Source organism: Megalops cyprinoides, chromosome 2 (assembly GCF_013368585.1).
Source record: "Megalops cyprinoides isolate fMegCyp1 chromosome 2, fMegCyp1.pri, whole genome shotgun sequence".
Lineage (NCBI taxonomy): Eukaryota > Metazoa > Chordata > Actinopteri > Elopiformes > Megalopidae > Megalops > Megalops cyprinoides.
The window spans coordinates 32,116,242-32,140,370 of record NC_050584.1 but is presented as its reverse complement, the minus strand read 5'-3'; positions in this window follow the sequence as shown (position 1 = coordinate 32,140,370).

Genomic DNA, 24,129 nt, shown 5'->3' with positions numbered 1-24,129 from the left:
TGGCTAATCTGGAGCAGATAGGTCTTTGAATAAGCAGTCATGATAATGCTCCCATGCACCCTGAGAGGCAAATAGAGAGATATAGACAGACAGACAGATTTAGGCAGACAGACGGAGACAGGCAATTAGTCAGATATTCTAAACATAGATAGATAGATAGATAGACAGATAGATAGATAGATGTGAAAGCCTAACAGTGAAAGACTAAGTCAATGCCAAAACATGGCACACACTTTTTAATTCAAACACTGATGCCTTTAAATAGAGGTGTTTACCCTATAGCATCTCAGCCCTCACACCTGCTGTGGGTAATTAAGAGCTGCCCTGTACAAGCTTTGTCCTGTCATGAATAGCACAAGTGGGACATCAGAGTACTCTCTACCTGTAAGGCGAGCAGTGCAAAATGAGAGAACATGAGGGGTATCAAATCCGACACTGCAGACTATAGGGCTCATTAATCCCCTGCCAAGTCTCCCCTCAAAAGAACAGAGACAACATCAAAAAATCTCCAGAGGAGGGAACTGATCTGGAATTCAGTGTGCCACTGACAGAGTGATGCACCAAGAAGAGACTATCAGCTCTCTCCTTTGTCCTCCCATGCAGTCATCTCACAAGAAATCTATTCCAAACAAAATATAATATGCCATAAATTCCTGAGGGACAAAAAAGAGATTTTGACACTTTTCAGGAGTCCACCGTGTGGAAACTTAATGCACAAAGGATGACATGACTGAAGATAACACATTTGTAATGTAGATTAAACAAGATTTATAATGTCAAAGCTTCTTTTTGCATCACAGCTTTTATAACATAAAGTAGTGCAGATGATTCCTATGTAACTATAGTATAATGTGAACAAATCCTTGTTTTCATTTCATTTTGAGAGAGCAAAAAGGTTCACTGTAGATGTTGTCAGACAGCACAGATGCTTTGTGCCATGAGCTGTACTGAATGTCTTGTTATTAAATTCACACTTGTTCTGAAGTTAGCAGACTTTGACAATATTCTTGTAGCATTACAGCCCATCTCAAAATACCATATCAGATCATATCTGATATTATATAAGACCTTTTACCTCTGTATATACCTGTAATTATGTGCACATGTGTGTGTCAAGACTTTTCTGTCACAGGAAAATGCTTTAGGAGTGATTCACACTGATGTGCTTCAGATGAAAAAATAAAAATTTACATTGCTTGTGTTATTAATGTTCTTTGTCACTAACATGTACAAGTATTTCACATAAATATGATGATAAGTTCTTTGCTTGCCATAACTGATGTGCTGTTAATTAATAATGCTGATGGAAATGCATGAGAGGATCAGTCACTGCCTATATTTAGTAAACGCTCTGATAAATTTGACATTATTACCAGTTCTCATGCTTTCATAAATGCAATATATAAATAAAATGTTGTCAACATTTTATCAGAGGAATTGTAACAACATGCATATTAACATAAATAATGGAATAAAACAGCACAGCTGCATAGTGCTGGCACACATGTGAAATGTAATATATACATTTTACATTATTTTGAAAATATTTGAAAATTGCAGTCCACAAGCGTCATCCAACCATCCTGAAGAATATGGAGCAAATCTGCCAGGAAGAATGGGCAAACATCACTCCCAAACAGTATGCAAAGACTTAAAGCTGTTATTGCAGCAAAGGATAGCGCTACCAAATATTATTGTGTGGGGCTTGATTACTTAAGCAAACAGTATATTTCATTTTTTTTCTTAAAAATATTTTCAAATGTAAAACCAGTGTCTTAAAATAGTTAATTTTTTGTTTCAGTATTTTTAAATAAAATTTCACTCAAAAAGAAATTTCAATGTATCATCTGGAATTTGTTAAAATGTAAGAATTGGTCAAGGGTCTGAATACGTTTGCAAGGCACTGTATAAGGTCAAGCACATTCAGGAATTTTTCAATAAAATATGTTTTAACGTATTTTACAAAGTGCTATATATCTTAAAATATGTGTTAATTGGTGCATGACATACATGAGGTGAGAGCAGAGACATGTTATGACATGATAAAGTGTGTGATGCATTATGCATAATGTATTATGAATGCTTAGTGTAGCCATTTTGCTATGTTTATGTAGGCTTGATGTAGTTTCACTTAATGTACAATGTGACCAATTGTACATTAACACACAGACAGGTTTCATTTCTCCTTTCCTTTGGCAGTTTTTAAATACCTTAAGAACTTTTCCATTCATGATTGAATCATTACCATTTACTGACTGTCATACTGATTTTCACTGGAACAACACAAGCAAGCAGTATAATGACATATACACGTCTTGAGGTTTGAGATTACTACTTTTACAGCATTCTTTTGAAATAAAAAAAAAAAAAAATAGGGATTTTTAGGTGAATCAACATTCACCATAGCTTGGTTGCTTACTTTTCAGCTGAGCTTTCTTATCTTCTAGACACACCTGTTTAGAAGCCCTAGCTTACAGAAAGCTGAACAAAAAGTCTTGAAATTGTTCTTAGAACGAGAGAGGCATCATCAGATTAATCCTTATCTGAAGTTACACCATGAATCAGTGACAAGCCATCAAAGAGACGAAGTGACAGGGTGAAATAGTGCAAGCAGCCAGAGAACCTCAGGTCCCTTTAACTGGGCTCCCCATTACAGCACAGTAATAACAGTGGCTTCCCAAACTCTATGCTTCTGAGAAGCAAAAAGGAAGTCTTTTATTTTGCTGTTTTACCCCAATTGGTTGCCTCTTGTTGCTGGCTCTTTCTAAGGGAGGCCTTTCAACGCTACGGAAACAATGCTCCTCTGCTCTCTCTGAATCCTCTCATGCTTTCAGTTTCAGCTCTCAAAAAAGAGAGAGCAGTGCCTTTCTGCTGTTGAAAAGCACCCTTTCCTCAGGTGTCAGGCCTGCACCAAGCTTTCCTCCGTCAACCACTGCCAGCTGTGGAAACACATTTGCCTGAGCTGCAGTGAACAGAATGTAAACTCCCACTTGGACAGAGGATACGCGCTCTGACTGCCCAGTGTGCTTTTAATCACAGAGTAGAAATGTGCTGCTGGCTCTCAGTGCAGAGAAATGGGGCTTCTCTCAGATGTCTGAGTTGAACAGCTGGCAGTTACAGAGTTTGGCAGTGAGACATCCAGCTAGTGATTCTCTTGCTCTCAATTAATGCTTAATGGCTCTTTCACCATTCAAACTAACTGTCTTTGTTCATTCAGCATTTATCAGAACAATATACTTTGTCTTCCAGTTCTGGCGCATTTTGAATCCTTTGGAAAGTTCCCCCCTTGTGCTGCAACTGTCCTGGATTGTTGATTTATTGCACTGCTTGAAGTTCTTGCTCAGAGCTTTACATACTGTAGCTACCTCATGATCATGTCTTGTCATCCAGAGACGAAGCGGGCATTGGATTTGCTAATCTTATCCTGATAGTACTGGAAGAGGCACAGACTATGAGATAGGCAATCTACACCATGTACACATGAGGTAATCAGATGAAATTTGTCTTCAGGTCATACAGACACAATGGAGATGTGTTTTGGCTTTGTAATTCTAGATTCAGTTTCAGACATGAAAGCAAGCCAGTTGTTTCAAAGGTCAAGAAAAAATGAATATTGAATTGTTCAAGTTTCCCATCTAAATCTTTCTTTTGCCAGTTCCTTTATGTACGAAATGATAGCATATTGACATGAAAAGCATATATTTCATAAAGATCTGCATTGATAACTTCAGAACCAACATCCCTGAATATTTCAATGTCTGCAAACAAAAGGGCATCTTGCAGAAAAATCTGACAGCCAAACCCCCAATTTAGTACATTTCCTTCAGTCTGAATCACTGTAATGTAACTGCAAGCATTTGTGCCAACATTGTACATTGCATTGTACCACTCCTACGTACTTTTTCAAAAACTTTCTATAAAATATAAGAATGTTTCAAACATGCATGATATTTGCCTTAAAAGCTTACAAACTTTTTTTTCAGAGAAAGGTGTTGGTAAATTTATCTTAGATATATTAAAAACATGCTATGAATACTCTATGTTTTGTGGAGAGGGGTTTTAAGACAGTTAAAATTTTATATATTTACTGCTTAACGTCACTTTACAATATTTCCCTCAACTATCCCAATATGATGATTGTGACCTGGCAAATGTTGGTTATCATAGTAATGCCAGCAATAATGAGTAATGATTAACTTTCCATGTGTAGTATATTTGCAAGAGAATGGACTGTACGTCTATATGTTAGCAAGGGAAATTAAAAAATATACTGTCTGCCACAGGACAATTGTGCAACTGGCTTTCTGCAAATTTTCTGTGAACCACAATCCCCATAATTGGGAAATATATTGAAAGTCAGATGGAAACAACACTGGTAAGTAGGTTTATCATACTCTCACCCAGCTCCTCCATATCCTGTTTCTTGCCCTGGTAATTGGTTCTCAAATATATATTTCACATTTTACAGTCAGATACCTTATGTAAAAATGTTGCTTCCACTTAGGTAACCCTGCATCATTACTGAGTAAAACACTGTGCACATACTGCAAAAAGGAGGAATTACCACTGCAATATCTTGCAATATTACATGTACATGAAACTTGGCAGTTGGTCCCCCAACTCCCAGTTCTAGGGTGGACTTTCACATGTAAATCATAATGCTATAGGCTATATGAATACAAACAGGTCAATCAAGGTAATAGCGGAACTTTGACACCTAATCCACATTAGAGCTCCAGCTACTCAGGTTTTATGATTTTTATAGGTTATAGGAATAGCTCTAGTATATATATATATATATATATATATATATATATATATATATATATATATACATATATATATATATATATATATACATACAGTCTCAATAGATTAGGCTTATATAAGTAAGGAAGTCTGTGTTGAATTACCTTATATACCGTTTACTGCCATTAAAATGATACACTAAACAGCATGTCAATTTATTTAAAGATTATACAATGAGGGTCAGTATTTTTATTATTTATTTATTTTTTTTTTACAAATTAATACATACTGTATAGGGATGGCTGATTCTGCTGGCTTGAGACAGCCTGCTCAGCAGATCAGAAACAAAATTGTTCCAGCAAGCAAGCATATCAAGACTATAGAGAATAAATATTCCAGCAATCATTTTCCTAACATTAGCATATACATGTGCTGACCTTTCTGCTCTAGATCTATCTATAGGGTAAGTTACATTCAGATGTTTTACCCTTTTGCATGTCATGGAAAATTGTCAACCCCTGTGATATAATATTTAGGGTACATTTGATGATACACTGTCAACATTGTATCTGTCAAGCTCATTCAGGACAATCTGGTAGAATGGAGACTGTCACTACTGTATACAAACATCTTCTATGAGAAATCTTTCATCTGAAACACTGAGCTTCACATATATCATTTGTGTCATTTGTCCAGTTCCCAGACTTGGTTGCTTTACATATCAGCCCATTTCATGTATTGCTCTACAGATAAATATGGGAAAAATAAGAAGATTATGGTATTAACTGTGTCCATGTATGTGTATGACCATGAAGCCTTTGATGCATAAAGAGTAACTGAGATAATAGTAAAATAGAATAAAACAGCCTTACATGGTCCACCATGACTATAATAAGGATAACCCACAAAACATGAATATATTGTTAACTGGGACTTCTCTGAGTTTTGCATTACAGGTAGTGATTGAATGACTTGGTTGCCATTAAAACTCTAACAGCATAGGATGTAACTATTAGCGAATCCTCCACGAAACCTGATTTTCAGACAAGGCCCAGTCCTTAGGTAACTGAGAGGCCTGAAAATCACTAGTTTTCATGTGACACTCATTACTCCACCCTTGGAGATTTCATTACCAACAGGAAATATTGCACACACAGCTCCATATTGGCTTTTATTATACCATTTGCAAAGGAAAATCTTTTAAATGTCTAAATGTTCTTTAGATATGGACATATACATGCATACAAGTTGTACTTACAATTCTGACTCTGGAAGTACATTTAGTACTCTTTAGTACTGGAGCCAAGGACAAAGTGCTGATGTCTTGCATTACAATTTGAATTTAATTACTCCCTTTAGTCTGCACATAGGTGATGTGTTGTCATTAATTTTTTCACAATGAAGAAAAAATATGCTGTTCTTTTAAAAAATGTAGTTCCTGAAATGATATTAATAATGCTCAGCACTACTACTACTACTACTACTGCTACTACTACTAATGATAATAATCATAATCTTAATCATAATAAAACTTTGTGGGATGGTACTAAATTTGCACCCATGGTTTTCAGGAGTTAGAAACATTATAAACCCACCAATTAACCTCTGAGTTAGTCCTCTGCAAGAAACCAGATGATTCGAATCACTTACAATATCTTCTTCCTCCAAGCTATCTCCCGCACTGCGATCAAGAGGCATGCTTTACTCTCAAGAAAAGGAAGAAAATACAATGTCTGTCTGACTTAATTTCTTCTCACTGTTTTCTCCCATTCTCTTCATTACTGGCTGCACTATAATCCCATTTTCTGTTTTAGTATACTGTATATTGTGGAATTAACAATTCATTTGCATTGTCTTTCTCAGGCACCTTCTTTCTACTGATGACAACTAAAAGGAGTAATTTATTCAAAAAAGTTTAACAATTACTCTTCTCCTCAAGGTTCAAATGATGTACACTTATCCTTTATTGCTTTCAATCACGTCTGATCTCGATCTCTGTACCCAAGTTCAGAACAATAGAGCCAAGTATTTGCCTTTGCTTTTTCCACAATCTCATACCCTGTATTTCTCATTATTTCTCTTGCACACAAGTTGTTTTCTTATTACTGTTAAATTGGCTTGCATTACACATCTTCTGAAAGAATGACTGCACCCTCTCTTTGTATAAATTTCTTTTAAAAATCCTTAGCTGAGCTGTCAGGCATTCCCTGTGTCAGGATTCTTTTTGATCCTTTCCAGACTAGGTTTTTTCCTCTCACCTAGCCCATCCTTCAGTTGGTAGCTGACTGTCTCCTAGTGCAGCTTCTCCGTATTCTAACTCAGTTGTCTGCAGTTTTTGCTGTGAGAGATCATTCTCTGTGGCTCCTTTCATTGCCTCCCATGGCTTCTCCTATCACTTATATGAGGATGCAAACAATTCTGCCTTGCCCTCTTTGACTCTTCTCAGATTTCATTTTTCATGGATGCATTACTACCGTCTTCCAAACATGTTCTTTTATTCATTCCATTTATGCTATCCACCTATGTTATTCTTTTTTGCCTTCTGTAGGATAGGTAATCAATATTTCATTTTACCAACTGAATATATAATTATTGTGAATCAAGCAGTGGTTCATACTAAACATTCTGTGGATTATTCTTAAAGATATTTATGCTATTAAATGTCAAAATCAACATTTTTTCAAATATTCCATGATAAGGGTAGGATCCTGTTGGCACCCTAACCCCAAGCTTTATAAGTGTATTCCTTTTTCAGACTATTCTTTCAGGTCTTTTCTTATTCTCTCTTTAGCCATTCTTTCTAGTCTATCTGCATACAGTGCATAAGAAAGGCAACTAAAACAGAATTTTGCTTGTCTTCTTACTTGTTGATCTGTTGCCCAGTTCCCTTAATTGCTTCCCCTTCCTGTTTCAGTCGTTCTAAAATCTTTGTTCTTGTTTATTGTTGTCATTATTGCTCTGATCTTTTATATCTTTGATCTATTATTCTCTCACACATTCCCCTTGGCCCCCAAGATCATCACTTTTTGGTGATCATCACTTTTCATCTTGTCATTGATTAATATTACACTCTTTTACTTCTCTAGTTCCCTAATGGTGGGATAAATTGGCCTCCTGTTTAAATGCAGTTTATTACTACCTAACTACCTAACTACCTCTCTGCCATGAATTTTACCACTCCTTCGCATACATTTTCTTTATTCACTATGATGATTCTTCTTTGACATTTATTTGGATTATTTGACTATGCTTCATTTTTTCCCTTTTTGTCATAGTAAATTATTTTAGATCATGAACACAGCTTGGCTTTGTTGTATAATCCTCTTTTTTGTTTGTTTTACCCTCTTTTTTCTTTGTTTTAAATCTCACACTGTTCATCTGGTACATTTGCCATTTCTCTTCTGTGGGTGTAACCTGTCCCTGAAAGCACTACAATATGTACATGGTGATTAACTATCATACTGCACCTAGCATTAGTCTTTAAGTGTATTGTTGAGTTCCCAGGGCCCATTCACCCCTGTTTGTCACTTGTTTGTACACATTTTTGAGTCCATTCAGGTGTAATTCCACTGCTCAGAGACACACATAGTATGCCATAGTGGTTGTTTATTGGGACCCTTCACCTACAGTATTCCAGTGCCTTGACATACCACTTCAATTCTACAACAAGAGTGAAGACACAGCTCTTTCACTCTCACCTGAACACCTGAAACACTTCCTCCCTAAAGGAACTTCTCATCTCCTACTATACTATGAAATAAATAAATTAAAAAAATGTAATGGTTTAACATACTTGTTAGCTTTACCTGCTAGCTTTGTACCTTGCCTGGCCAACCTTTGGAACTTTGTCATGCATTGCTTCTAATATTGTTGACTCTGTATGGTTTTTCGCTTGTGTTGTATTGTACCTCACTTGTAAGTCCTTTTGGATAAAAGCATCTGCCCAAATGAATAAATGTAAATGTAAATGTAAGTTTAAAGGAACTTTATAAATGAAGGAAAGTTATAAATGTAGTTTGTGTATACAAATGTTAAAGCAATAAAATCAGAAGAAGGTATATGTCATATATATGTAGGGCAACACCAGTTCTCAAACATGTACCAACAGTGCGCACATTTTTTTACTGAAAAAAATGTATAATCACAAGGCGATGCACAGAATCTAAAAAAGGTAGTGGTATTTAAAAAACAGAGAACCTCTCTCCCTACCCAGTTTTCCTTTTGGAAAGTTTTTATTTCTTTGCTTTTCTGAAAATTGTCCAGATGATGTCAGTGGGTGGTAAAAGTCCTCATAGCATGACCTAATTTATTGTTACAATGGGCTATTTTAATTATTTTCCATGTTTACATTGTGGATATGTTTTAGCCTCTTCAATTTTATTGTAGAATTGTTTAGAAACATCTTAATAGAAGAAACAGCCCTGTAAACAGCCCTTCTAATGCAGAACCACAAATGCTTGGTCCATTCAACCAAGCACCTTCTCCTTTTTATTCAAAGAACTACCCTTGACGCCTTTTAAAAAGTGAACTGAAATTGAAATCGCTCTAAAATTGAAGTCTTTGGAACACAGTGTCATTAAATTGCCGAAGCATGCTTTAGAGCATGACTTTTCTTGGTGAGCATTACTACAGTACTGTATGTGCACTTCTGGAAGGCGCTTGAAAAGCATTACATTTTCAACAGACACTGCAACAATCTCCTTTTACAAGAAATCTGAGACAAAAATCAATACCCTGCAAACCTGCCATTTCTTATCTCTCCCTCTGGCCCTAGATTGCAGTGTGCTCAGAATTGCTCTCTTTTCAGGTCCCTGGGCCCAGCAGATAAGCCCAACTCTATAATTCTTGTAAGGAGAGGATAGCAGGGTAGATAGGATTTGTAGAGCTCATCTCTTAAAACCTTTAGATTCTGGTGTAAACTACATGAAGTGCTGGAGAGAAACATCTCAAAAAGTCAGGGCTTTAACAAACACTACCACTTACTGATCGCAAGGAAGGTAGGAGACAATAGAGAAGCTACATTTGTAATTGGACAACAAACACATTATTAACAAACAAATAACACAACTGAAGTTGCCAGCTGCCATCTTTAACTTTTGTCTCAAAGCAGCCTTGGTGCCAGAACCAACTTTGTCAATTTTCGTATTGATTCCAGTTAATTGGTGTGTCAATATTATGTGATGTGAAATACCCTTGTCTGCAGCAATTGAATAAAAAAAAAAATCACAAAAACCCCACTGATGCTAACTGCGTCACTTTTTATGAATGGCTCAGGGTGACCAAATACTACTCCTTTTACCTTGCAACATATATAAACAAAAACTATGCATGATAGCCAGCCTCCAGTGCTACCTATGCTCCAGAAAATAACAAGAAACAGCAGCAGCATTAACACCTTTATAAAAGTAGTTAAAAGTCATATTTCAGCCAGAGTTTACGTAAGTCCAGAATTCATTAGATTCTGTTACAAAAGATTAAGAGCACACTAATTGCTTGTAAGCAATGTTGACTCACTTCTTTATTAGCTTTGAAGGCGCCGTCTCTCTGAGCTGAGCTGTTGAATTTCCTGAAGACAAATTCACAAATCCCTTTCACTCTTTTCGACATTGAATGGTCATGTCCCTTTCAGATCTAAGTTGCTCTAAATGTGCTATTTGATGGTATAGCTTACTCAGTCTTTTTGTTGATGAGAACATTTTCAGTATCGAGAATGAATTCTTGCATAGAGAACTGGATGCTCGATGAAGGAAGGGGAAGAAGAGGATTGTTTGCCTTGTTTGTGGTGTCTTCAAAATGGGCTGCATCAATTTGCATCACTGTTTCAGCTTGTGATAACTACTGCTGTCAGACATGACGGGCGGAGCATGAGGACTGAGCTAGGGGGGCTTGGTGCCCCTGAACGTGCACTTCCCACCAGACATGTGTCAGAGACAAAAAATGAGAGAAGTGTTTGGTACACACTGATTTTAGGTCACCCTCCTTTCTGGGGCTTTTGTTCTTCCATCATCAGCTCTCTGCTGGAACTCCGACATAAAAGAGCACCTCAGTCAAGCTCTAGGGTCATTAGATATCTGGTGTGGCAGTAAGGCAGTACAGATGTATGTGCGTGTGTGTGTGTGTGACAGAGAGAGCCTTGTGCTATGGTATACCCACATGTCACACATAACTTCCCTTTGTTTTAATATTCTGTTCATTTCACTGGTGATAGTAATTTGTGTAGTGTCACTAAGGCTTTTTTCAAAATGAACACAATGTTCTTTGCATTAAACTGAATTTTTTTTCACATCCGATCAGGCTAAACAGATCACTATCCATTCAACACCCCAATACCTCTTCACCTAGTACTAAAATGTGTACCATATCTGTCCGCTGTTTTCATATTGTCCTAAAATTCTTCTCCATATATGCAAAGGAAGTAGTAGTCATGCAAAACAGCAACCATGGGTGCACAGGAGATTCTGGTATTTACATCACATTCTATGTAATTGTAAGAAAAACGTATATGTGCATTGCAATGGAGACAACAGGGGAGACTTGTAGAAATGACCACCACAGCTGTTACACTGGCCAGTGTCAGTAGCTATTGTCAGGTTTTGCTTGGATGCTTTGATCAGCCCATAGTTTTAGTAGCATCTGATCTCCTAAGCGCTTCAAGGGTGAGCATCCTCAGCCATGGCTAATGAAGGAATAAGAGCATTACAAAAATGGCAGATTTCATGGGAAATATTTGTGGAAATGGCAAGGAAACTATAGATGGCATTGCACTAGTGTATGTTTTATGTAACCAGATATGTCTACACTTGGCTACAATACAGACAAAATGTGTCCATATCCACCTCCAGAGGTGGTCAGTGAGAACCAAGAAATACTTTTTTGCATCTGTACCTGGCCAAAATGATCTGATCTCACCGGCTCTGGCCGTAATCCAATCTCAAGATACATTGTGATACCAGATGTAAATGGGGTGTAAGATGATAAAAAATGGCGGTAGAGATTTTTATGAAAGCTAGGACAGATTTGAGCTGGAATATAATCCTAAAATGTCCCACTAGTCAGTAGATCCTTCAGAAGGTTCCTAGATGTGTGAATTGTTTTTACATAATTAAGATTGGTGACCATTTATCACCAAAACTTACACTTGAGCAGTTTCTTTCAAGCTAATTCTTTTGAGTATGCCATATATTTGTTTAACCTAGTTTCATTCATTGGTATCAATGTATTCAATTAAAGCTAAATCAAAATCAGAGATAAATATAAATACACCAAATTGTTCTGTGGATCAATAGCATCATTTATTATAATTATGGTGTGATGGTATCTCATCAAAATACTTAATGCAAATCTGAGATATATTGCAATATACTAAAATTACAATAATTTACATACATTTAATCATTTTAAATGAACTGAATGAGCTAGACATATATATTTTTCAGTATATTCTCAATACATAATTTTGTTGTATGGCATGATCACCACACCATTAGAAATGACATTTTGATGTCCGCAGCCACAAAATAACATCACTCCCTCCAAGGATAGTAGGGCAAACTCTCTAGGCTTTGGCAGAAGAGATTTGACAAGGAGACTGATCTCACTTGGTTATGAATAATGCCATCTATTTCAAATCACACTCACACAGAAGCCTAGACAAAAGATAAAATGAAGGAAATAGTCCTTTATTCTTTCTTGGCATTAAGAAAGAGGAACATAATCTGACAGATGGCCAGACCTGGCCTTACCTTTGGCTCCTTGTCACTCTGTGTGCTCTCAGCTTGTAATATGGAAAATCCAGGATGTCTCCCTTTGTATCTTTTCACTCTTTTTAAGATAATACTGCCTGTGAACATGTCTATGAACATGTCTATGGTCAATTAACCTAACCACACGCCCACCTTTAGGTCTGCCATCCTTGGTAATTGAGAGGGTGTGATGACCAATGGTGTGTTGGACTGCTCTTCGAGATTGCTAAGCAGAGGCCAACAGAATCATGGAAAACCGACAAGGAATTGTTAAACTAACTGCCTTCCTGATAATTTGTCTGCTATACAACATAATCTCTATTGCTTCATCAATTTGGCTAATTCTTCACACCCAGGCCTTAGTAGACAGGAGAAATAACTACATCAAACAAGAAAATATTCAATATATTGGTTATAATTTTTATTATTGGCAGTTGCTCTGCTTGAAGCAACAGAAGAAGCCTGGAGAACAGTGCAAAAGCACTTTGAAATCCTTATTATTAGAGCAACATATTGATACATTACCAAAGTTCACCTATTGTAGAGTCAAACAATAACCTAGAAGTAACATTACCTTAAATCTGTTACTTGCAAAGAAATACTATGTACTTGGCTACTACTTTATTACTAGGTTATAACAACTTAAAATTACCATGGTAAAATGGCTATCACATGGATATAAGAATCAGGGAAACAGGATATGAGCCTATTTAAGCTTTATTTCACAATGTTTAAGGTTACTTGCATATCAGACAATATGAAAGATGAATTAAAGAGGGAGATTTGTTTAATTGTCTATATTTATTGTCCAGGTGGAAGCGATTTATATGGAAGATTATATAAGCCATAACTGAGTATAATACACTAAAGAACAAAATGCAAGTTATCCATGGTTAAATCAAATACAGTACAAAGGTACTTAATGCAATGTATGTGTGAAATCAAATGCACTGCAAGATTTTCTTTCACGAATGGTCATTTGCTTTTTGGTCGAGGGGATTACTGTAGCATTTTGCTGTTGGTGTATTGCATTTCACTAGTAATCGATTATTTTTTAATATGGGTGATTAGCATTTCTTTCAGAAATGTGAAAGTACATCATTTGAACAATGCTGGAGTATCATGGCTTGAATTGGTGCACTGGGACCAAGAACAGAAGGTGAAGGTCTTAGGTAAAATCTCACATGTAAATTTTACTGACATGTATGAAAACTACATCTGCTATTAAAGGTATTGTTTGCAATGCTAACAAAAAAGGCCAAAAAACATGGATTATTATGTCATAATTTTACATTTATCAACAATAAAATTACAATTACGATGGCTAACATCAGCTGCTGTTTATTACAAAAAATAAATTAATCATAAAATTAGCTGAACAAGCTCCTGACACTTCATTACATATGGTTTGGACCTGCTCTAAACTGAAATCCATCTGGCATCCTATCTTTGCAACCTAGTCTGTGAGATTTCCATCAAACTTTCAGTATTTGTTGCCTTATTTGGAGTGCTCTCAGAACATGTCTCTCTGAATAAACAGACAAATAACCAGTTTGTATTTGCTACCTTGTTGGTTAGGTATCTCAGAGCCTTTTTGTCCTACATTTATTCACTGGATCAGGGATCTATCTATCTATCTATGTATCTATTATTATTATTATCCATTAGTTTTATGTAGCAGAAGTCAGAGGAGCTGGTGACCTAGTGCCATATCGGGCTAGGGTCAGAACTGTAAATCCTGTCCTTACAAAACCCAGTTGAAGACCCAAGTGAAAATTACACACATGGACTTACGTTTCTTTGCCCTTTGTTATAGTTGGGCATTGCAATATTTGACAACTAACATTTGATACATGTTCATAGTATTGCGTATTAAGGCAGACAGAAGTTTTGAAGAAGGCCATCATCTGTCATCTCAGTTTTTGCATGAGTACATCATACTAGTGTGACCTTACCACATGGTAAGTGCACAATATCAAAGCAGCTATACTACACTGGCTCTGTTGGATAGAGGGAAGAAGTTATACATACAATGACATACATAGGTTCCTTGCCAATGAAGAATAAGATATAGGTGTAGGTTCAAACACCTTTAACAGTGCACTTTTTTGCGGTTATTCTGTAGAGTACTCCGTAAATCTGTACTCTGTAGATGAATTTCACATCTGCTCCAGATCACTTGTACCACATACGCAAGCACACAAATTTAAGATTATGTTTTTTGCCATTCCGATGAAATTGTGCAGGTATCAAATTTATATGTGAACAAAATATCCCTTTGCGGTTGAAATACATACAAAACTTCAATTCAACTTACAATAATAAATATGCTAAGTAGCTAATTTAATCAGTATATTGTCATTAACTTACTTACAAATTATAATTGGGAAAATGTATGTACTGTAGGTGACAGAGCTTACCTGCTGAAAAGTATTAGATTCTGTGTTTATAAGAAAACACTACACTCAGCACTTACCACAGTTGTATTGGATTAGGGAAACAAACTCATATGCAAAAGTAAAGCTGCATACCTTTATTAGCTGGGACTACAAAATTCCAGCAAAAGAAATAAAGTAAATGCAGGTGAAATGCCCAAGAGTAGAAGATGAAGAGCAAAGTAACAGTAATTAGGTCAAGTGAGCTTCTCTGTGCTATTCTCTTTAATAAAGAATTATGCTCTGAAAACCTAAATGATGACACTACTGGTGAACCCACTGACACCACAGAGTGTTGAATACATCCACATATGTGCACTCACTCAATAACAGAGTGCAGTATCAGTGTAAAAAAGGCTGGCGAATGTATTTGGACAATGCAGGCGGCACAATTATGGCCATGAAACAAGGCGTTCATTCGCCACTAGGTGAAAGGCAACAAGAAGACCCTATGTCCAAATTGTTCCAGAGAACAGGGCTATGATTTAGGCTCTCATAGACTTGATGAGCATCTTTGAGTCAACCCCGCACCTTTTACTCCTGGCTTACTTCTGTAAAGTCTACTCCACCCTGTAACATGGTGGATGACATACCTGCTTCCCAAATAGCCTGAAGGGTGTTCAGCTCTCTTTTGTTGTAAGGTGACTGCTGACTCCTGAAAAAAAAAAACCTGACTTTCCTAAGTAAAATGGCACCAATGCCTCAGTATGCATCAGGAAGTCAACCACATCCACAAGCTTGGCTCAGCAGTGTGATTGACAGATAAACCTTCATCAAAAAGCAATGCACTCAGCAATGCTGCGCTCTGCTACCTCGGGTCGCCTCTGTGTCCCGAAATACAAGGGCAGCATCTCTTGAACCCGCCTCTTCTCAGTACTGGCTCCACACTGGTGGAATGAGCTTCCTGCTGAGATTCAGACAACGGACTCCCTGGGCACCTTCAAGAGAAAACTTAAAACTTATCTTTTCAAGATGTATCTCTAGTCTACCTTCCTCTCTATCTGTCTCTGTCTATCCACTTAATGTTATATCTTACTGACCTTTTGTAATACTTTGTGATAACTACTCTTAGCATAATGATGCGCTTATTTGGAAGTTGCTCTGGGTAAGAGCATTTGATAAATGAAGTAATGTAATGTAATGAAATACAATACATTTGTATTGAAATGCTTACCACCTACACAACAAATGGCCAACAGGGAAATGCAAATGAGTTTCTCTTCACCTGTGTGTTTTATATTGAACTTGTTTCAGGCAAGAATAATTTGAATACATTTTGTGTACATTTCATTGTATTTTATTATGACACAGATAATCCTCCATATGTTTAAGGGACATTTTGCTGCTCTGCCAGTTCAACAGTTAAACAGCTATTCATATTTATGTGTTATTGTATTTCCAACAATGGTCTCATGATCAAAAAAATAAATAAATAAATCAATGGAAAACCAATCCAGATTAATATTAAAGGTTGTAAGAAAGGTGTAACCTCTCATCTGGTGGAATATGTTACTTTGTAAATATGACTCTATTCTCTTTCCCTTCGAGAGAAAAGCCAGAAGCGGGTCTACTATAAATTATTTGATTACAGTGCAATAACCCTTCATACAGAGAAATGGATCTCTGTTCAATTGTATTTCATAATCCCATTTCTGGATTAGACTTCATTGATTCAATAGACAATCCCTTGAGTCTCTTTGTTGCAGCACAATAGTTAAATAAATAAATGAATTCACTGTATGAGATTGGCCCCAAATGCCAGAACCTAAGATAATTGGTAATATCTGAATCATTCCATTTCCTGGAAACAAACTGCATGTGGTACAAATGCATACCTCTTTGAAGATAATCAACTGAGTTTCAGTAAGAACATTTTACCTTTTCTTTCAGGTGTTTTAAATGCATTTTACACAATAAAACATAGTGCAAACATTCATGACTTACAATTTCCACACAGAAAAAAACATTTTGTTCTGAACCCACCTATAATGACTACAGAAAAAGTGACCATTTTTCAGGCAATGGCACATTTTTGGCCTGTATTACTAGTAACTCAGCTATGTCAGTTGTGGTCTGCATTTTTTAAAAAAATCTCTTCCAGCATACATATAATGACTGTATACACATACTTATAAAAATTGATCATTTATGCTATCACCATTTCCCTCATAAAAATAATTCCTTCAGCCAGCAGCATCTCCAGGTCTGATTCTGAAAGCTGTTTTGACTGTTTGCTAATTACTACAGATTTCCTGGTGGATGTAATCTTTGTGCAGTGCCATACTTGCTTGTTTCCTCTCTCTTCTGCGCTCATCAGGAGATCTCCATCTGTGCTTGAGGTCCGGCCAGCTCCACCTCAAACCTCGGGATCACAGATGGAGGAGAGATTGGATGAGTGCTCCAACAACCATGGAAAAACAATACAGCCTGGTCAGAAATGAAAGCAAACTCAAATAAGGCAGCATTTTTGTTCTACCCTGTGGAAGAAATCACAGGATGGAAGCTGAGGATGACTCAGAACCCATTGATATAAACAGATGTTGTTGTCCTTCTGGGCATTGAGAAAAACAAGTGGGGGTGAGCTATTGTATGACATTAATACATTATATTTAAACAAGTGAGGTCTAATCTACAGATGGTGCCCTGCAGCTAATAATTCATTCTTGCCAAGGATTCTCCTGAGACGCATCTCCGAGCCAGTTCAGAAAGATGTCCCATCCTCGTTTCCATAGAGCAGCTGCAGAGGTGCAATATGTGTATTTACAGGATTTACATAATGTTATATAGCATTTTTAATTGTACATTTGTATTTTGCAAAGGAGACTGAACTTTTTTTTAAGAAACAAGCTCTTGTTAATCATGCTGCTTGAATAGTACTTCTAATGGTAATGATAATAGATACTACAATAAAAATTTCTTTTAAGAGTTCATGTCCATCTTTATTTCTAATATAGCCCAAGAAAGCAAACATTCATTAAAGAAAAACAAGCTGCTTCTCCAAATGAAAAAGGAAACAATGACTGAGTTGAAATTCTGTGTTCACAGTGTTGGCCCATGGTGGTCATATTGTTTTATGCTACATAAAACTATTGTAGACAGCACAGTATTGCTTTTTCTTTGTTTTGACTCAGTCAGTCCAATTAGGGGTTTCAAACTGTCAAACATCTTGGGCCATATGTATCAATCTTGCCATAGGACCATGTGTACACACAATCCCATGATTTGTGTATGGAGGTTTTCGTCAGAGTTATCAAACACCACGTATACCTAATTGTCTTCATAAATCTGACTGTAAATCAGATTAGCGTGAGATTATGTGCACATGAACGTGCTTAACGTCCACCCCCACAATTGTTCTTATCTGGACCGAGACACGCCTTTAATCAGTTGAATTAGCATATTAAAGATCCCAAGTAAATCTGAGTGAAATGCAGAGATTGATGTTGAGGATCAATGGCAGGACGTAAGAAAAGAAATTATTCGGACACGGAGATAGAGGAGATGGTTGATGAGGTGGAGAGCAGAAAAAAATGTCCTTTTTGGAGGCCAGACTAGCTGCATTTCAAACTGATAGAAAAATGCGGAGTGGCTCAAAGTGGTGACTGCTATGAATGCAGTTTCTCCAGAGGTGCGTATGGTGGAGGAGGTGAAGAATAAGTGGTCAGATTTAAAAAGAGAGGCCAAAAAACGAATAAGCGCACACAGGACCAGTGTGTCCACACCCGGTGCCATGAGGGGGCAAGAGGGGTGTTTTTCCCCCTCAGTTGTATTTTCTGCCCCCCAGTCTAAGATTTATATACCCTATAGAAAAATAGCAAAAACAACAAAAATATTGGAATTATTTAAAAAGCTTGTGCAGAACAAATGATGTATTGACTCTAAACATTTGTCTGATTGAAGTGTTCCTTTGTAGTGCTATTTGAAACAACACTGAATGATTACAGATATCATTGCAGTATTTATTTGCTACTGCTCCTATTTAAAGCAACACCTTTCAAACCAGCTGCTTTCAGCTTCTTCTCCTAGTGTACTCTCCTGCCAGTGCAGAGTGTTTTGCATTCATTATAGCCTGTTTGGTATGCAGCCCACCCTGCCTCTATCTGTCAGGAACCTGACTTACTAGAAAAAGAATGAATGCCAAAAATGTACAACTCAACAAAAGCCAAGTCCTGGTCACATGCAGCAATATTTCTCACATTACATAGCTGTGTACAGAATTCTAGAGACAGCTCATTTAGTCTTTATTTCGAATGTCATGGCATGCTCTTGCTTTGGTAAATTCTGAACTGACTCATATTAGGCAGTCCTTTCTTATTTCTAGTTGTATTAAATCTTACATTTCCAATGGAACCAGCAGCAAAATCTATATTCAATGAGTTCAGATCATCACTTTTTTTCTGTAAAATGTACTGCACAGATTGTGGTGAGCTATTGCTTCTCTCCCTATTCCTTATAAAGGAATGCATATGTGTTGAGGAAGAAAATTACCCATGACTATTTCAAAGTGCACAGGGGGCACCAGAAAAAAGAAGAGAAGCAAATAAAGGCTGACATTTTCAAAAGTGCTCTTTAGAAATGTTCCATCTTGTGTGTAATTAAGTGATTATGAAATTAACTATTTCCCAAAAGAGACACTGTGCATTTGGATAACATTTTCTGGATAAGCTCAGGCAATATATCTCAATTCTCTTTTGGTGGTGAAAGTAGAGGTTGGCTTGAGACAGGCTTAATGGAACAGACACCCCGTGGGCAGATTAATGAGAGTGGCTTACTCTCATTCCCTGTTTGCTTGGAGGAAATATGCAAATTTAATCCAGTCAACAGTGAATTTGGAGCAGGCTGGGGTTCTGTTGCTCTGTACTGGTTTGGATAGCCAGGGGAATTCTAATGTAAATGTTCTGCCATTTAACAGATGTTAACATTTGTTTGTCCATGAATGAATCACCTTTTACCAGGGGGAGTTTAAAATGTTTCTGCTAATTGCAATTGAAATGATACATATTATTTCACAACAGCAAATGTCATTTCAAAGTAGACTGTCCTCGGACTGAAATGCTCTTTATACACAGCTTTGTTCTGAGTATTGGTACTGGTTTGTTATTGACAGGGTACCAAATACTCTTTGTGGATTACAGTCACAAACAAATCTAAAAATGTATATTCTGAACCCTGCTCTCCAACAGCATACGACATCTTACTACAGCATTTTGTAGTACCTTGGTAAAATCCTATAAACAGGTTAGATCAAGACATACTTATCTGTTAGCCTTAGGTAACCTTGAATTTCTTAAATTTGTTTCAAATGTATTTTAAAAACTCCTGTCAGACAGGATTAATTCTGAAGGTTTGGCTTTCCCGTCATAGTGATATACAGGCTGCAGATGCAACACCATTGCAGAGGGGTGAACTGTGCTGTAATCTAGTGATTTGTCACCTTTTGACATGTTCTCAGATAATCTAAAGAAATCTGAATGTGCACTTCAGTGCTGTATCTCCACCACATAATTTTAGTCCAACAGATGTCTGAATGAGGAGACTGTAAAAATGGCAACACTAGTTAGGTGTTAGAATTACTGCCAGAACGTTATATAGCTTTGCATGTGATATCTGGTGATTTAACAAGCATGTTGTGTTTGTTTGAAAATGCTATAATGTAACCACCACATCCAGCACAAAGAAAAAGCAAAGGTGATAATACTGTGATGGTAATGGATGTAGGAATAAACTTGGCATTGGTTTATTGCAGCCATGGGGGTATGTGCCCCCTTGGGGCATCTGAGATGAAGGGTTTAATTACTCACCAGTCTGCTCTGATTCCATATCCTTTATCACAATAATAATCCAATTCTCTCCCACTCTCTCTCAGACACATACACAACTCCTGTGTGTGACTCAAGTATTACGCCTGGAACAAGAAAGTCTGCTTTTCTCCCCCCTTTTACACTGTAGGTGAACTCCTAATGAATGGGATAGTTTACATCTCAAAAAGCCATCTCATTTCTTATCTTTTTGTATTTGGATAGTTTTTGTTATGGATGTGTGTTTTTGTAATGTACATCCGTATGTGAAAATTTTAGGCATTTGCATATGTGCCCAAATACAAGAGAGCCAAATGTGCACAGATATACATATGCACACAGAATGATGAATGATGAAATTTGTGCAGAATGGGATGTGTAGAGAGGGGGAAGCTTTGACCATAGTTGACCATCCTTCATCAAGTGATTTTATTTAATCTAAAAAAATCAGAAAGATAGAATTTTCATGAATGAAAGTATATACGAAATTAATGTTAAAGGGACACATGTAATTGTATTTCTACATGTGTTATCAAGCTGTCCAGCAATGTATGTAGATGACAAGCTGGACAGATATGTCTATCAGCTAGCTATGAAAAGAAGTTAATAATGAGAAGGTTTTTCAGATAGATTTGTTTGATGGAAATACAAAGATTAATGAATAGTATACATTTTTAGATTTATAACTGAGAGCGAAAAGGACATCTCAGTTTCTTTGAGAGAGTCATAGCTTACATTACTAATTATCTCTTCAACTTTTTCAGGTGTGTTCTTGTGTGATACTCTTGTAAAATATCTCTACCGAGGGTTTTGCAACAAGTCACTGCCACTGCCACCGCTAACCATTGTTGTCGTTGAAATAAAAGACTTGGGGTGTGGCTTCCTTTAAATTGTTTTTATGAAACTTTCCCAATGGAATTACCAGAGCACATAAACCGTTCAGAATTCCCAGTCACAAATGAAACCCAAGACATGTATGCATAGAGTGGTTTTGTGTTTTATTCATACCAACAGATGAGCTAGATCCTTCACTCATGAATAACACATATCTTCTCTATGAGTTACAATGATTAATCAAACCAGTAGAGATCTTCAAGACAGAACTCTGAAGAAGTCACTGGACAGGAGAGAGATCAATATGATCTTCAATGAATAATGCAAAACCATTTGATAACTAAAATGGAATACTTTAAAAAAACTTAATGGCTCAAAGTAAAATACCTCTAAATATGAGCCCCTAAATATATACCCAAAGACAAGATTCTTCTGCTGCATTCCCTCTTCTCTTTCTCATGAAGCAAATGTAACTTCCTTTCTCCTGATGAGAAGAGCATCAAATAATAGGCCCTCTGTTGATAAAGGGAGTATTCTATCAAGGTGGTGAAAGTGCTAATGAGTTGGATGGGTAAAAACTCTAGGTTAAGTGGTTCTTTTATCAATATTCCTTTTTAATGCAAATGAGGCTACCTGCCTGCCTCTTAACTCATACAGAATTCAGATGAGAATTGCAGGCCACTCATTTCCTAACTTCATTTTATATTAAATTTCTTTTTACGTAAATAACATTTCACGTAAAGTGGGGCACAAGATTTCTAGGCGTAAACATACTGAAGGTATGGGAATAGTTTGTTTTATCAGTCAAACATGTAGTATGTTGTACCACTGAGGAAAATATGCATGTCTAATTTAATCACAATTGCATATAAAAAGGTATCTAACTTATCTCAGTTGTTCCTGTCTTGCAACACTCCAAAGGCTGCTAAGTGTTTTCAAAGTTCTTGGTTAAATGCACATTTCTGCCTGTGATTTGCTGACAGATATGTCCAGTACCCAGCAATCCATTCCATTCTATATCTACACACCATATACCAACCCAACTATTTCAGTGACATGCAGCATATTTATAACTACTCATATTGCAACCAATCCATCAAGCCAGATGGTCTCTCTCTTTGATCTCTCTTTCTCTCACTCTCTGAGAAACCTGGGTCAACTCATGCTGCAGTTCTGCTGCAATTTGATAACAGTAACACTGCTACTTCAAGTCATGTTTTCCTGACATCTTCAATCTCCAAGGGACATCACAAACCTAGACAGCCAGCTTCTACTGGAGGAAATGGGATACATGATTTGGTGGAGGAGGGAAAATATAGTGAAAAGGCCAAGTAATGACACATACAGAGGTCAAGGTCTTGTTGATCCCTAAACTTGAGTGGTAGCTCAAACGTGCAGTAAAAAAAGAGTCTGGAAAGACCAGTCCCAAAAGTCATGTGTTGCATTATGAAACACTGGCAGGCCACATGCGCCTACCTTATATTATAATGCTAAAACATGCCTACATATTTATCAATTTACAATAAAATTAACTTTTTCAAAATGGTAGTTTGTTCTTTTAGATTTTATTTTGTTGCCTTGCCAGCCACTGTGTTTAGGTCTCATAAGGACTGTTGCCTCAGGAATGTTGATTTGTTTAAAGTGATGCAAGATCACTGCAACTAATTACAGTAAGTCAGACATGCAGGGCCCCTGTGCAAGCAACCCAGCACAGCTTCTCCCATGTGACCACTTTTAGTGCAGAAATGCATCTTTTGCAGCAGAAACACAGACGATTACCAATTGTTCACTTGCCTATGTTTGTACACCACAAACCAAAGATGCTCACTATAAAAATAGACACATTCACCCTCAATTGTTTACTGTAAAGTAGTATTTTTTTCTGCCCTGAGAACACTTCTAATGTAGGGTGTGTGTTGGGGGATGGCACAATGGAAGGCCAGTGTAATAAACTAGCATAACTCATTTCAGCTAAAAAACAGGGATTTACTTTGAGAAAAACAATAATAGGATGAGTGTCAACACTGGGAGATTCGAATCAGCTCAACTCAGCAACTCAGTTAATTAATGTGAAGCCTGCTCCCACAGGACTACTGGTTTCTCTCCTGTCCCCTCTGTCCAGCCCCCTTTTTTACTGAGGAAGTAGTAGTCAAGTACTTTTTAGTCAGTATTCAGAGTATACATGTTGGTTATACATAAGAAATCATTTTGAGACATAACTGCATGGTCATAGTATTGCAACAAAGTATTTCATATGTAATCTGTTATGAATTTTAATATTTATGTAGTATTTATTGAGGACTGAGAGCCACACAGAACTGCTCAAATTTGTATTTTTTTTTATTCAGCTGTCATATCTCAGTTTATTATTACCTTAATATTAACACATCAATATTTGGGCTTGAAGCTGTATGGTGAGTAGGTCTGTTCCAATCCATCTCAGTATGATACAATTCTTACGTAAATGGCGCAGTGTCTGTATAACCTCTTAGTAGTTCTTGTGTCCCCACAAGGTAAGCAAATGAAACTGCAGGAACTCAGCTGTATTTTAATGCTTTTTCCCCATCTTTG